This window comes from Euleptes europaea, chromosome 12 (assembly GCF_029931775.1).
Source record: "Euleptes europaea isolate rEulEur1 chromosome 12, rEulEur1.hap1, whole genome shotgun sequence".
In the NCBI taxonomy this organism is placed as follows: Eukaryota; Metazoa; Chordata; class Lepidosauria; order Squamata; family Sphaerodactylidae; genus Euleptes; species Euleptes europaea.
In genome coordinates, this window is record NC_079323.1 from 38,286,156 (window position 1) to 38,302,771 (window position 16,616).

The window sequence follows — 16,616 nt, forward strand, 5'->3', positions numbered from 1 at the left end:
CTTTCATGTTCACAAAGTAGACTACTTAATCTGTGTGACTTCCACACTAATAATAGCAGTAGCATAGGCATTTTTGTAAATTGTTCTGACAATAAGGAGAAAAATAAAAATAACGGTAGCAGGAAGCCGATCGAAATCAGTGGTCCCCTTGCCTGAGTTCTCCCTACTGGTCCTGATCCTTAATAGGTAATATTGCAATAATGATCTAATTGGAATGCCTTGCATATCAGGCATGCCAATTAGGTAGCATACAAAATGTCAAAGACGCCCATTTACGGGAAAAAAAAACTTTATTTTTTTTAATGTCGTTGTGCTTTATCTTTTCTTGTCATTCAACAGACTCCACCCCAGCTTGTCCACAGCCATTCATGCTGATGGGAGAAACTTCCTAGGCAAGCTACCTTAACTACAGATTTAACGTGCTAAAAACTGTTGGGAGATCCAGATGATATCCACACACTCTTGTTACCTTACATCTCTCATGTTTATGTATTGTCCAAGCTCTTGAGGAGGGGAGGAGGTAGATCATCCACAGAGAATTTAAGAGTAGAATTACTCAAAAGTTCAGAATCTGCCCATCCAAGATGATCGCCGTTCTCTGGTTTATAGCTAAATTTCCAGAACTGCTGCCCCCTCCCCAGTAACTCTTGGTTCCTAATTGTGAAGTTTAAAGGAAGGAAGGGAGATGGGGGGGTGCCATAGATAGAACCTCATACCTTCCAGCGACCTTGATAAATTATTAGGGTTGCCAGGTCCCTCTTTGCCACCGGAGGGAGGTTTTTGGGGCAGAGCCTGAGAAGGGCGGGGTTTGGGGAGGGACTTCAATGCCATAGAGTCCAATTGCTAAAGCAGCCATTTTCTCCAGGGGAACTGATCTCTATCAGCTGGAGATCACTTATAATAGCAGGAGAACTCCAGCTAGTACCTGGAGGTTGGCAACCCTATACATTATTGGCTGTTCACCCACATCAGCACAGATTAAGCATTTTACATTCTAAAGCTAAAGTATTTTACTGATTTTAGACTTTGATCTTTAACATCACCTTATACCAGTAGTTCATTGTGCTGTTTGGTTAGAAATTTAAAATTCTGATGTGGTACATCTGGCATGAACAAGCACAATGAGCTGGGGGGGAAAAACCCCTACTCAGGAGCCATGGAGGCCTGTGTGCTTTATCAAGAGGTAACCAATGAAGCTTATCTAATCTAATTATTACAGTGCTTCAAGGGGAATTTAAAACCATTATGGATATTTGAACTTAACTTGACCCTCTGCAGTTAATTTTTGTTAGACAAAGGTGGTCTTGATAAGAATGGTGGTGTTCTATCCATCTATGTTTAGTCTGTGTGCTTGCTTAAGAACAGACAGTTTCTCTTGAGTAAGAATAAGTTCCTTTATTAACTTAACAGCACTTTAAAATGGACACCAAATAGGCAGACTTTAAGAGGTCTTTTCAGAGAAGCTCCAGCCAAAACATTGATGAAGCAAGGAAGTGGGGTTTGAAAAATGTATTGACCGTGTTATTTGTTCCTGGAGATTTTTTGGTAAGCCTGGCATTTTTCTTTCACTCTTTGAGCTTCAGATTTTTAAGAAGTATGTATCTTCCAAGGCTTTTGAATGGCATATTATTTTTCACTTCTAGTTAGTGCAAAGAATACATTATAGAAAGGAAAGCTACAAAATGTATATCCAGAAATAAGTGTTTAGCCCTGTGTTCAAACATCAACTGTGCTTTCTGTTGTTTAACCAATTTTAACCCTAAGACGATCCATCCTCTTATCCCATGACTAGCTTATTTAAGAGCCTTTAGTGAGGTATCTTGCCAAAAGCCTTTTGAAAGTCCAAGTATACAATGTCTACTGGATCACCATTATGCACAGGTTTCTTCTCTGTCGCAAATAATTCCAAAAGGTTGGTGAGGCAGGACTTCCGTTTGCCAAAACCATGCTGATTTTCCCTCACAGGCTTTGTTCTTCCGTGTGCCTAATAATTCTATCTGTAATTCTAGTTTCTATTAATTTGCCCAGGACAGATAGACTGGCTGGTAACTTCCTGGTTCTCCCCTGGCCCTCTTTTTAAAAATTGGTGTAATGTTTGCTACTCTGCAGTCTTCTAGTATAGCTGCTGATTTTAGTGACAAGTTACATGTACTGGTTAGTAGATAAACAATCTCAAATTTGATTTCCCTACCAGTTGCCTACCTGTTAAGGAGGAACTATTATTCATGAAATGCTCTGTCCTTACATCATGCTTTTTTCTGTTCGTCCTTTTGATGTTAAGAAAATTCCATCATGGCATCATAAGTAAGTAAACCAATCAATATAATTTACTTAACTCATTTGAATGCTAAATTTCCATATAAATTACTCCTGTTATGAAGAGGTCATATATAAGTGGTACGGTTATAATTATCCAGTAACTATACATTGACTTAAAAAACAAAACATGCAAATATTTATGCCCTTCTCTTCATATGTCAAATAGATTCACATCTCATATGGCTTTCATGGAATTTTATTTCTTGTGCTTTAAATCAAATCTTTGAACGCTAATTACCATTCAGCAGATAGGACTTTATGTGAAACTGTTAAATCCGTAAATGACCTAGGTGTTTTTCCATCTTCCTCTGATCAAGTAAGCATCATTTTACTCACCTAGAACATACACATGCTAATATCTTTGAATGTACTTCATCCATACTCTTCTCTTCGTAGTTATACTTTCCTTGGACAATGAAGCTATTCAGCGCATTAGCATTTACATTATGTCAGACGCTGAAATTGAAACATTTATCTTGCAATTTCCATATAAATGTCTTAAAACAGCTCTCCAAGTCATCTGTATGTTCAACTATAAAAGGTTCATCTTTTGTTGAAGAGGCTAATATCAGATGCTGTAATACCTTTACCCCCCTCCTTGTAACAATCACCTTTTAAAAAACAATTTAGGTTCGCTTGCCTTTTTGCAAGGCAGACTTCTTCTTTCATAATGAACTTAAATGCAAGCTGCATAAACCCATCTGGAGATAAAAATTATGTACAAGCTATACTTTACAAAGACGTAATTACATTATAATAAAGCTGCCACTCTTAGTGGGTGAGATAAAATTCACCATAAACTGAGAGGCTGCTGATTGCTCTTATAGATATTATTCTGAAAGAAGAATCCAGATGAGAATTAGAGTAAATAATATACTGTTCAACAGGGAAATCCCAGGCATATTAACAGAAGTCGATGACAGGCAGGGGGAAGATTCATCTGTATCCTGAAGTCTTAAAAGGCCTCTAAAGGACAGCATGCTGAAGACTAGCAGTGGACATTTATTTCCACAACGCTTGCCATACCTTACGTAGCATTTAACAAGGATGCTATTCTGTGCGGCTTGTAACACCAGTCACAGAACTTCCATGAACCATAATTCCATTGTGATAGAACTGAACTAGCTGTGATGCATGTGGGATGACATTTTTTTAAAATAGAAACTAAAAATGCTGTAGATTTCATGTCAAACATTTTTTACTATCATACTTACCATATTGATAGATCACAATGGGTAGTTGTTAGGGTTGTGCATATCGATAAACCCAAACCGAAAATAAACCCCAAATTAGCCATTTCAGTAAATTTTGGGTTTATTAAATGTCAAAACCTGGGGATGAAGCTGAAGCCAAATAGGTGATTCCAAAAAAAGCTAAATAGATATTCGGCCTTTTGTGTTCGGCTATTCACCTTTGCTCAGAGGCATGGCTCTGTGCTTTCTTCCCTTCTTCTTACTTTTTTTTGACTGGTTTTCTAAGGGCCCCATAGTTGGGGCACTTTTGAGATAGGGTTATTTAAAAGATGGTGCTCACCCAGTCCCGTCCAGAGGGATATACCCTCCAACTAAAAAGAGCCAGACAGCTGCAAGCCACCAGGCTTCCGAAGGAGATTTCTTCATCCACGTAGATGAGCAATCTCCATCAGACAGCCCCCGTGGTCATGACTTCAGCCAGCTCCGATATCACCCCCCCATGAAAACCTGCTTTCCAAAAGAAGGTTGCCCTGAGTAGAGGCTTCATTTCCCCACACTGTGACCATCTCTTGGAGTCAGATTTTTTTAATACCACAATAAAGGACTGTTCACAGGATGTCATTTGCCACCAAAAGGAATTCTTTCTGTACCTTATTTCTCTTGCATTTAAGCCTTTTCCCTCCGTTTGGAAGCTAATTTGCATGGACATCATGCAAAGTGACCCAGAAATGAAGGTAGCCCCCAGACTATTTATTTCCTTTTTTTCCAATGAAGCTTACTCCTAGGAAAGAGGATTGCATCTCAGTCTACTTTCAGGCACTGTGTCTGACCCACTGTATTTGTTGTTTTGTTTGATGCAAGTGCTGCTTTCCTAGTGAGAGGTTCACAGAGCTATTGGGCATTTGCCACACCAATGAACTAATCCCAAGACTGGCTCACCAGATTCGCTACCTTCAGTTATGGTAAGTTCACCTGGTGAACTTATTTTGTGGCCAAATTACAGCATCCTTATTAACAGAACATTTAAACATTTATTCCAGTGTGAGTTTTTGTGAGCCGTGAATAGCGGACTCTTATCTGGTGAACCAGGTTTGTTTCCCCACTTCTCCACATGACGCCTGCTGGGTGACCTTGGGCTGGTCACAGTTCTCTCCAAACTCTCTCAGCTCCACCTACTTCACAAGGTGAAGCCTGTTGTGAGGAGAGAAAGGGAAGGTGATATGATAGCTGCTTTCAGACTCCTTTTGTTAGAAAAAAGTGGGATATAAAAAACCAACTCTTCTTCTTCTACTACTACTACTGCTACTACCACCACCGCTGCCACTGCCAATCCCTTCCTGAAGTATTGCTCAGGTCTGCATCCATTCATGCATGGGCCAGAGGTCTCTTGCCCTGGGAATCTGGAGGTGCATTTATGAAGGAATGTTCACACACACCCAGATTTCCCAGTAATAGTGCTGTATTACTAGCTCAGCAGAGAAGGGGAAAGGGAGATTTCAGGGGGACCAAAATCACCATTGTGCGGTGGTTTTGCACATGCATAATGAAAGAAAGCGGGAGGAGCAGTAAACATAATGGGAATTGGGTTGTGTATATGCTATGCCCACCTATTCCCACACTTCTTACTGTGGCAGGGGTGCATTTTCATGTTAACAGCCAATGATGCTATCTGGTTTCATCAGTTCAACAAGGCCATGAACAAATAATGAAAATCCCAGATTGATTCCAGTCACGTGATTCACTTTCATATGGGCATTACTTAGATCTCTCCTGCCTGTGAAAGGTTACTTTAAAAGCTCTGGTCAATGAATGCATCAGTGGCCTCGATGCTTCCCAATGTATTCAAGTGATTCAGAAGGAAGAATTAGAGCAAATTCCCCCAAAAAAGCTCTATTAGTTTTTAGCAATTTCGTTGATTATCCTCAAATGAGCCTACTGTTTCAACAGATGCCATATAATGGAGCTATCCACAATGTCAGCTGGTAGCCCTCCGCTTAAAAACTGCAAGCATTGGGAAAGTGGATGGGGGAAGGGACTGCATAAATATTTGCTGTTGAAATGGTGAATGTATACATGCTACTATTTATTTCCCCCCAAAAAAATATCTGTACACTGACATTTTAGTTGAGCGAAGACGTCTACCAGCTGTCCTTTCTAAAAGCTTAGTTCTCAAACTGCTGAAACCTACTCCTGAAAGAATGGGAAGATAGATTCAAACTTAGTTGCTTCATAAGCAGCTGTTGATATTTTTAGCATTGCCAGCAAGCTTGGATGAAGGAGGATGTGTCGCTCATTCTTGGGGTTTAATGTTACCTTGAATAAATCCACACTGAAATTCCATAGACATTCCACACCAATCTCATTGTTCAGAACTGGAGATGAAGCTCTGCCTTTGAAGCGGCTGCTAAACACCAATTGGGGTCAGATCTGTTCCTTTAAAAAAAAAAAAATAGCCGAGTACAATAGAGCCAAAGTTAATCTCGGCACATATTCAAAATCTGGCATATTCTTGAATGATCCAGGAAGCATTTTTTGTGTCACAATATATAAATATTTTAATTTGAATACTGTAGACTTCTTAACATGTCCCAAGATGTTTTGATTTAGGACGCTTCAAGTATGAGCCTTCATGAGTTGCTAAATACAACTTACGGTTGCAGTTTTCTATTAAATGTCTTCAGATATTTAACATCAGCTACAAAATGCAATGAAATACAATACAGCAGTGATTTTCAGATTATTTTTTCTGGGAGAATATGAGTTTCTCAATTAAAAACAACAGCTGAAAAGCCGCATATCCACATCCTCAGAAGTGCACGGCAATAGAAGAATTTTGGGTGTATTGTAGAATATACTCTCCGCAAACAACATGTGGCAGTCAGGCTCAGACCTATGGGAAATGGTGTCTGCACCTCACGATGTGCCCCAGAATCCTATGCTAAACATATGGATTGTATGGCAGATGTCAGTGTGGAAAATATTGTCTGAATACAGGAAGTCTGAAAGTCACTATCATGTACTGTGGAATATCAGTCAAGTCCATTACTAAATACATATTAGTTATCAAATAAAGTTATATATCTCAAAAATGAAACATTTAAATAAAATGTCATTGGGTGTCGGGCAGCCCATTCCTGAAGGGGGGGGGGGTGGATCCGTGGAAGACAGGAGTGGTACAGCCACTCAGCCTCCTCAGAGGGTTCCTAGCCACTGCAGAGGGGGGAAAAGCACTTAAAAAAATAAAATAAAGGAAAAAGGGGGGAAATGCCCCATAGCAAACAGTGATGCAGCCCCGCCACCGCTCAAGGGGGTGTTCCTGGGGCAAAAGAGCTGTGGAAACTGCCGAAAGGCAACTCCACCCCCGGGAACACCTCCTCCATGGCAGCGCAGGCTTTCCCTTCTGGGAAAGACCTGTCGGTGTGGTTGCACTGCTGGTGGGGGCTGGCGGCTCCCAGTTTCCAGCATGTTTGCCCCCGCGCTGACTCCTAAGGAGCCACCTTATTCCATGATAAAGTGGACCCTACGCCGGCACGGGGTCACACAAGCTTTTAAGGAGCTTCTCCTCCCCCTTCGGGAATGGGCTCAAAGTCAGATATCAAGCTATTTGAATATTCTCAAGCTGTTTGAAGGATATTCTACAGCTAAATTTTTAATGAAGAATGCTGAGGTGTTTGCGGGAACAAATTAATCTGATTTCCTATGGGCAATAGCCACGTTTAAATGAATGTGGTGTTTCTTGAATGTTATAAAATCATGACTTCTTTTAATCTGATCATATTTTATGCACCCCTTTATCAACTCACTGTTTTGGGGTATCTATTTGACACTGATTCTGCCCATGTTGTCCCATTCCCTTATATATGGTACAAGGCAAGCATAAATATATCCCTTTCCACACCATTTGAATTTCGACATGGGTTCCCAGGATATGCAGCTATCATAGGGTTGCCAGCCTCCAGGAAGTAGCTGGAGATCTCCTGCTATTACAACTGATCTCCAGCCGATAGAGGTCGGTTCACCTGGAGAAAATGGCCACTTTGGCAATTGGACTCTATGTCATTGAAGTCCCTCCCTCCCCAAACCCTCCCCTCCTCAGGCTCCACCCCAAAAACCTCTCGCTGGTGGCAAAGAGGGACCTGGCAACCCTAAACAATCAGCGGTTACAATCTCCAAACTCCTTTCAGGAGACCCGGAGTACTGAGTGTTTTGTAGGCTGACCTTTTAAACATCTTTTCTGATGGCTCATTCCCCCTTAGTGAGGCCTACTACCCAGTTTTTAAAACATCATTTATTTACTTATTTTAAGCATTTATTAGCTGTCCTTCTACCTTGCAGAATTCAAGGCGATGATATTTATTTAAGTATTTGGCCCTACTTTTCTCCACAAAGGGACCTAAAGCAGCTTACAACAGAAAAAACAAAAACAACCCTATACACATAAATTAATAAATAAGGTTGCCAACCTCCAGGTACTAGCTGGAGATCTCCTGCTATTACAACTCATCTCCAGCTGATAGAGATCAGTTCCCCTGGAGAACATGGCCGCTTTGGCAATTGGACTCTATGGCATTGAAGTCCCTCCCCTCCCCAAACCCCGCCCTCCTCAGGCTCCACCCCAAAAACCTCCCACCGGTGACAAAGAGGGACCTGGCAACTCTATTAATAAACAACAAAGAAAGCTGCAAACTACTTCTTGGGCTAGTCCCAACTCCCAAACTCATTGCCTGGCTTGTCCGAAGGCATGGACTGCAAGCTGTGGATGAAGATCCAAGGACAAAGGATTAAGATGATCTCACTGGGCCTTTCCTCCTGGCTCTGCCCAATGCCTCCCATCTCTGACCACACCAAAGTTTTCTTGGTATCTGGAACAGGATGGGGAAAATAATCCTCCCACTCTTTTCCTACCTGACATAAGAAGGACATACTTGGGGTCAGACTAAGTTTTCCATTAACATTTCTACTGATTCCCTCCTCCCACTACAGACTTCTAATTTACTCCTCATACTCTTCCTGAGAGTTCCCCTAACCGAGGAGTAACATTTCCGGAAGATCAGAGAACAGCAGTGAGGGTGGAAAGGCAGGAAAGTTCCATACCGCTGACACATTAATGGAGAATTAGTCTGGATACAACCCAATACTTGCATTAGCCTTTTAGTGTATGTGTTAGAGGAGGAAAGACTGCCAAAATTGATATTATGGTTATTTTTATCCAATTTTATGCCTGCACAAATATGAATCTCTGCCTACATAGCGGCTAATAATAGAGAATGGGCTGCCTCCTATCATGCTTAGGATGAGGAATCTGTAAAGATCTGTATGCGTTTGTCTAGTCTGAGCCTCCAGCCTAGCAGTGATTGTCACACCAATAAAGAATGTCCCTGTAAATTTAGCTGTCTGAAACGTAATTTATATAGTGGAATGTTTGCTGCTCTTTTGTGGTCAACTCACACTTGTCATTGAAAATGTCTACAGTTCTACATCACATGAGTCATGTATAGGGTTGCCAACCTCCAGGTGGTAGCTGGAGATCTCCCACTATTACAACTGATCTCCAGGCGACAGAGATCAGTTCCCCTGGAGAAAATGGCTGCTTTGGCAATTGGACTCTATGGCATTGAAGTCCCTCCCTTTGCCAAACCCCACCCTCCTCAGGCTCCTCCCTCCAAAATCTCCAGGTATTTCCCAACCCAGAGCTGGCAACCCTCGTCATTTAGATAATGTGGGCTATGTTCTATTAGGGTTTCCAACCTCCAGGTGATACCTGGAGATCTCCCGCTATTACAGTTGATCGCCAGATGACCAAGATAAGTTCCCCTGGAGAAAATGGCTGCTTTGGAGGGTGGACTATGACATTATACTTTGGAGAGTGGACTCTGTGGCATTATATTCTCCTGAGCTCCCTCCCCTCCCAAACCCCACCCTCCGCAGGCTCCATTCTAAAAATCTCCAGGTATTTCCCAAGCCGGAGTTGAGAACCCTATGTTCCATGCTAGTTCTGTAGCACACATGGGGCTGCCCCATGCATTGGGTGACTTGAGAGACGCATCCTTCTGTGTTTGCAGATAAAGACTACCGGAATGAGGAATGGCTTAAGGTGGAATTCCCATTATTATTGCCTGCGAGCAGTTTCCCCAGGCTCAATTTGATTCAAAGGAGGCACGAAGCCTCATTGGGCAACAAGATCTTAATAGCAGCCAATTAGGAGGTGAGGCATTTTTGGTGGTACATTTTTAGGGTTGTCAGCTCTGGGTTGGGAAAAACCTCGTGATTTTTGGGGCAGAGCCTGAGGAGGGCAGGGGACTTGGGGAGGGGACTTCAATGCTAGTACCTTCCAGCTAGTACCTGGAGGTTGGCAAGCCTATACATTTTTCTGCTGGCTAGCCTGATCTCATCAGATCTCAGAAGCTAAGCAGGGCCTGCCCCTGGTTAGAATTTGGAAGTCCAAGGACTTCCAGGGTCATGACATGGACACAGGCAATGACAAACCACCTACGAAGGTCTCTTGTCTTGAAAACCCCACCAGGAGTCTCCATAAGTCTGATGTGACCCGACGACACACACACCCTTTATATTATCAGATTCTGTGATTAACACTCAGTGATGTATATTGTACCCAAAATAAATCACATTTTCATAACTCCATGAAACTGGAGCAAGAAAGGATTCAAACTAGTACTGTAACATTATAAGGTTAAAGTATCCTGTGACATGAAGAAGGAAGAAGAAGAAGGAAGAAGAGTTGTTTTTTATATGCTGAATTTCTCTACCACTTAAGGAAGAATCTGGAGCCTCGGCCCTCATGGCGCAGAGTGTTAAGCTGCAGTACTGCAGTCAAAAGCTCTGCTCACAGCCTGAGTTTGATCCCGACAGAAGTTGGTTTCAGGTAGCCAGCTCAAGGTTGACTCAGCCTTCCATCCTTCCGAGGTCGGTGAAATGAGTACCCAGCTTGCTGGGGGTAAAGGGAAGATGACTAGGAAAGGCACTGGCAAACCACCCAGCAAACAAAGTCAGATTTGGAAATGTCGGGATGTGATGTCACCCCATGGGTCAGGAATGACCTGGTGTTTGCACAGGGGACCTTTACCTTTATCTTTTTAAGGAAGAATCAAACTGGCTTACAATCACCTTCCCTTCCCCTCCCCACAACAGACACCCTGTGAGGTAGGTGGGACTGAGAGAGCTGTGACTAGCCCAAGGTCACCCAGATGGCTTCATGTGTAGGAGTGGGGAAACAAATCCAGTTCACCAGATTAGCCTCCACCACTCATGTGTAGAAGTGGGGAATCAAACCGGGTTCTCCAGATCAGAGTCCACCGCTCCCAACCACCGCACTTAACACTACACCACACTGACTTTCTTATACAGTTTATAAAGACTGTGTGTGTGTGTGTGTGTGTGTGTGTGTGTGTGTGTGTGTGTGTGTGTGTATATATATATATATATATATATATATATATATATATATATATATATATATATATATATATATATAAATAATGCATGCTTGATAGATGATACAAAACACCACTTGGACCGTGAACACATGGCTTGTGAAACTGATCCCAAAAACCTATGCCAAACCGTATGCAAGGATGGGAACTGGAACTCCAGGGTGCCAGTTTACAGGAAGAAAATGTAATCACTGCAGCTGAGCTAGAGCTGTCAATTTGGTTCCATCCAACATGGAAAACAGCCGAATTTTCCCTGATTCGGCAGTGTCCAGTTCAGATAGAGCCAAAGTAAAAAAAAGGCGAGAAAACGACGAGCCAAACTCAGCGAGTTCGGGCGGACACTGGATAAATTTGTACAACTTCGGCACCCCCAAATTAGCATTCTCCCGCGGCCAATGGTGGCCCAAGCTGGGTCTTCTTCTGGCCAATCAGAGCAGGGATTCTCCCGTTTGAATTGGCCAGGATAAGAGTACAAAAACTCCCGTCCCATGTCTGTATTCATTTCCTTCCATTTTGGTGGTGCTGCTTTTGAGAGATCCTGAGCTGAGCTGCTTACTGGAATAGGATTGGATTTACGTCTCCTCCCTGCTCCTGCTGGAAGACATCCACAGTTTGATTTTTGGGGGTTTTCTCTATACCTTTTCTCCTGTGTGTGTGTGTGGGGGGGGGAAGCAGATTCTGTGTGTGTGGGGGGAGCAGTTTCTGTGGTTGGTTTGGAAAACCAAAGGGGGACTGTTGCCTGTTCTGCCAGGGGGGTGTGCCTGCTCGCCTCTGCGGGAGTGTGCTCTCTGCCTTTTTTTGCCCGTTGCCACCCTCGCCTGGAGTTGAGTCAGTGCGGCGGTGCGGCATGAGTCTCCCTCCACTCGGCACCCGTGCCTCCTCCTCCTTGGTTCATTTGTTTGGGGTTGAGCTGAGCCATACTGGTTTGAGGGGGGGAGTTGCCTGTTCTGCCGGGGGGCCTGCTCGCCTCTGTGGGAGTGTGCATTCTGCCTTTTTTGCCCGTTGCCACCCTCGTGCCTCCTCCTCCTTGGTTTGTTTGTTTGGGGTTGAGCTGAGCCATACTGGTTTGAGGGGGGTTGTTCTGCTGGGGGGGCTTGATTGCCTCTGTGGAGTTGGGGGGGGTTACCTGTCCGGGGGGGGGCTGATTGCCTCTTTGCAAGTGAAATCTATCAATCCTGAAGATACGGAATTTGCGCAGGTCGTGTTATAAGATGCACTTTGGCTGTGTTGAAATGAAAAGATATGTACGTTACCCATGCTAGTTACGCTGTTTACTTACGCTTTGAGCATTGTTGGATGCACTTTTGGCATAGTTACATCGGCTCTTAGAAGCCACGGACTGGCTTCTACTGTGTGGGGGGGGGGAGCGAAAGGGGGGGTGACCTGTCCTGGTGGGGGGGGGGCTTGATCTCCTCTTTGCAAGTGTGATTGTTGCTGTGGAAGATTTGAATCCAGCAGCATGAAATCTATCAATCCTGAAGATATGCAATTTGCACAGGTCGCATTTACACTAGTAGCGTTATAAGATGCACTTTGGCTGTGTTGACATGAAAAGATATGTGACCCAAGCTAGTTACGCTGTATACTTACGCTTTGAGCGTTGTTGGATGCACTTTCGGCGTAGTTACATCGGCTCTTAGAAGCCATGGACTAGCTTCTACTGTGTGTGGGGGGGGAGCCAAAGGGGGGGTGACCTGTCCTGGTGGGGGGGCTTGATCTCCTCTTTGCAAGTGTGATTGTTGCTGTTTTCACTGGTTGCCACCTTCGCCTGGAGGTCAGTGTGAGTCGGTGAGTCTCTCTCTGGCTGCCCCAGTAACAATGGGAGGTTTTGCCTTGGATTTGCCACTCTCTGATGCACATTAAGGATTGCCAGTTCCTATTCATTCCAATGGGCAGAGGGGGGAACCCCTTCCAGACCCCATAACTCGGGACCCCCTGACCCAATCTGCACCAAACTTGGGGGTTCTTGCAAAAAGGGTCCCCTCAAGCTACACTGAAAGTTTGGGATCTCTAACTCCAAAAATGCCCCCCGGAGCCGCAAAAAGCCACAAATGTGCTTAAATGGCATTATTCGGCCGAATTTATTCATGAAAGTCGATTTTCATGCCAAATCCCACTGATCCGAATAGGGGGAGTTCGGACTTCGGCATTTCCCGAATAAAAACGGCTGAATTTTTCCGAATCCGAATTTTACCGAATTTTTTTTCAACTGCCCTAATCTGAGCTGCATCAGCATGCTGATGATTATGTAACTACTACTGTACAGCTACTGGCATCATTTCTTGGCTTTGCAGAAGTTGTTTATATATATATTTTATAGGGGCAAACATGCTGAATAATGAGATGTATAATTTCCTAACCTAGACATGTGGATAGCACATATTAGGTACATTCATGTCACGATTTTCTGAGTTAGTAGCATCAATATAGACACCACATACTTTCCTTTCGAGAAAGACAAGGGGTTTCAAAGCATCAGATTGCACTCTTTTGCACAGCAAAACCTCTTGGTAGCTGAATGTTGAAGATGCTGACAACAGATTACAGATCACCTTACCTATGGCAGGTGAACAGATGAGTATTACTGGAATCATGCCTAGAGGAAATAAAAGCACAGTTGGGTTTCCCGGAACTAGGTAATGAAGATGTTGGCAAAAATACAATGATTTGAACAGGAACATGAATTCTTCTGCCCGCTGTGTCGGACTAATGTGTTACTCATCAATCCATAATGGAGAGCCATACAGTGATCATCTTTATCCTGCTTTTGGCCCATTGTTCATACTACCATTAAAAAACCCTTAAAATTCTGAGGAGTGAAAGCTGATAAAGAGAGATTGAAGCCTAATTGTCTCTACCTTGTCTCTACCTTTTCAGTCTAGCTTTTGAAAGAGCAAAATTTTGACTCATCCGCTAGGCTTTGGGTCCAATAGGCAAATGACTAGGCTCATCGGACTGAGATTCAGGTATGCTTTTCTCAAATAAATTTGGCAGGTGTGCAGTTCATTAGCAAACATAAATAAAAATTAATATTACAGTATTGCAGCATTTTTTAAAGCAGGATATAATAGTAAATGAAAAGCCTAGAATTTTAACATGCTCCTGGAATTGGGAAGCTATGACTGGGGTCTGGATTCCATTTGAAAGAGGGTTTGTTTTTATTTTTTAAAAAAGACTTATTTGCATTGGATACATGAACTAATAATAGCACCAGTATTTTACAGTTAGTAACCAGTAACAAATGGAACAAGTTTTGCAAAAGATTTAAATTCAAGAAAAATGTTTTGCAAATGATGTACGCAGGTTATTATTGATGGTGCAAAACATAAATAGTGAGCCCAATATAGTGTATGTGGGCAAACAGAATGGCCCTACTTTATTTTAAAATGGTGCAAGGTGGGCCTTGGATACTTCTGCACTTGAGGAGTGCATCCCAGATAATTGGGGCTCCTACTCACTGGGTTGCACCATCCATGCATAAAAGGATCCATAGCTTTTCTGTTACTTGATCTTTTATGGACAATTCAGGTTCTGCCCTCTGCCCCACCTAAGGTTGCCAACCTCCAGGTACTAGCTGGAGATCTCCTGCTGTGACAACTGATCTCCAGCCGATAGAGATCAGTTCACCTGGAGAAAATGGCTGCTTTGGCAATTGGACTCTATGACATTGAAGTCCCTCCCCTCCCCAAACCCCGCCCTCCTCAGGCTCTTCCCCAAAAGCTCCCGCTGGTGGCAAAGAAGGACCTGGCAACTAGGGCTGTTGAATTTAAAAAAATCGGTATAGTTCGGATTTGGCTGAATTCGGCCCGTTTAGATTCGGCATATGCCGAAGTCTGAACTCCCCCACTTCGGGTCCGTGCAATTCAGCAGGAATTCAAAGTTCGGGAAAAAAATTCGGCCGAATAAAGCCATTAAAAACACAACCGCGCCTTTCCGCGGCTCTGGGGGGGCATTTTTTGGGGTTAGAGGTCCCAAACTTTCAGCGGAGCTTCAAAGGACCCTTCTTGCCAGACCCCCCAAGTTTTGTAAAGATTGGGTTGGGGGGGCTGAGATATGGGCCCGAAAGGGGTCCCCCCCACCCTTAATGTGCATCTCTGAGCAGAGCTTGCCGCCCACGCACAAAGCTCCCAGCCCCGACAAACAGCTGAGAAGTTTGCAAAGCAACCCAACTGCAAAGCAACACAAACAAGTAAAGCAACACCTTTGCAACTGTGCAAAGCATAGAAAGGGACAGAGGCAGCTAGCTAAGCATAAGGAGCAAGTGGGGGTGGAATTTCCCCTTTTGCATCGGACTCGGGACCAGGCAAATGCATTCTTTAAGTCACCATTTGAAAATCAGTTTTGAGCAAGGATCAAAATAGACCTATCTTATGAATGAGGGAAAACCTGAGGATACACAACTGAAGCCCCCCCTCAAACCAGGGAGAGAGAGACTCGAGGGGGCAGAATGGGCGAAAGCCCCCTTTGGCTTCCCGCCCACCCACAGAAACTGCTCCCTCCCCACACACACACAGACTCTGCTTCCCCCCACACACACACACAGGAGAAAAAGTATAGATTAAAGCCCCCAAAGGGGTCTTACTGTGGCTGTCTTCTGTTCCATCAGGAGGGGCTGGGGAGGACTGGGTAATCCAAGACAATTTCATTTAGGCACGGGACGTTTTGCTCTGGAGATGCATACAGGGTGATCCATTCATCCCAGTAGGAAAAGGGGAAAGGGGAAAGCCCATATCTCGGGACCCCCTGACCCAATGTTTACAAAACTTGGGTGGTATCTTAAGAAGGCTTGTCTGAAGCTCTGCTCAAAGTTTGGGATCTGTACCCCCAAAAATGCGCCCCCTGCAGCCACGGAAAGAGAAAAGGTGGGAGCCAATATTTCTGCCCCCACTGAACCCATCTTTACAAAACTTGGGTGGTATCTTAAGAAGGCTTGTCTGAAGCTCCGCTCAAAGTTTGGGGGCTGTATCCCCAAAAAAGCGCCCCCTGCAGCCACGGAAATGGAAAAAGGGGGGAGGGAAAAGGGGTGGAGCCCATATCTCGAGACCCCCTGACCCAATGTTTACAAAACTTGGGTGGTCTCTTAAGAAGGCTTGTCTGAATCTCTGCTGAAAGTTTGGGGTCTGTACCCCAAAAAATACGCCCCCTGCAGCCACAGAAAGGAGCGAATGTGCACAAGCACCCCCCCCCCACACACGAGGATTTCCATCTCTCTGTCTCTCCCCGGCCGGGCCGCACATCAGCTGATTCCTCCAATACTCAATCCTCACTGATTGGCCAGAAGAAGACCCAGCTTGGCCACCGATTGGCCGGGGGAGGTGAATGCTGCTTACTGACGGTTATGCTGCTTACTGACGGCCCCGAATTGCCCGGATTTATTTGTGAATTCCCGAACTCGCTGAATTCGGCTCCCCGGTTGCCCGCCATTTTTGAGTTTGGTTCGTCCCGAACTAAAAACCACCGAATCAGGGGAAATTCGGCTGATTTTCAGTTTGGGCTGAACCGAATCAACAGCCCTACTGGCAATCCTAGTCCACCCCATACCTTTGGGGCATAGCATAAAGAAAAGAGGATTGTCAATGACATCTTTCGAGAAAGTCTCAAGATGAGGAGAGGCCTTTTAGGAGAAGGTGCTGCGACAGCTGGCAATGGTACA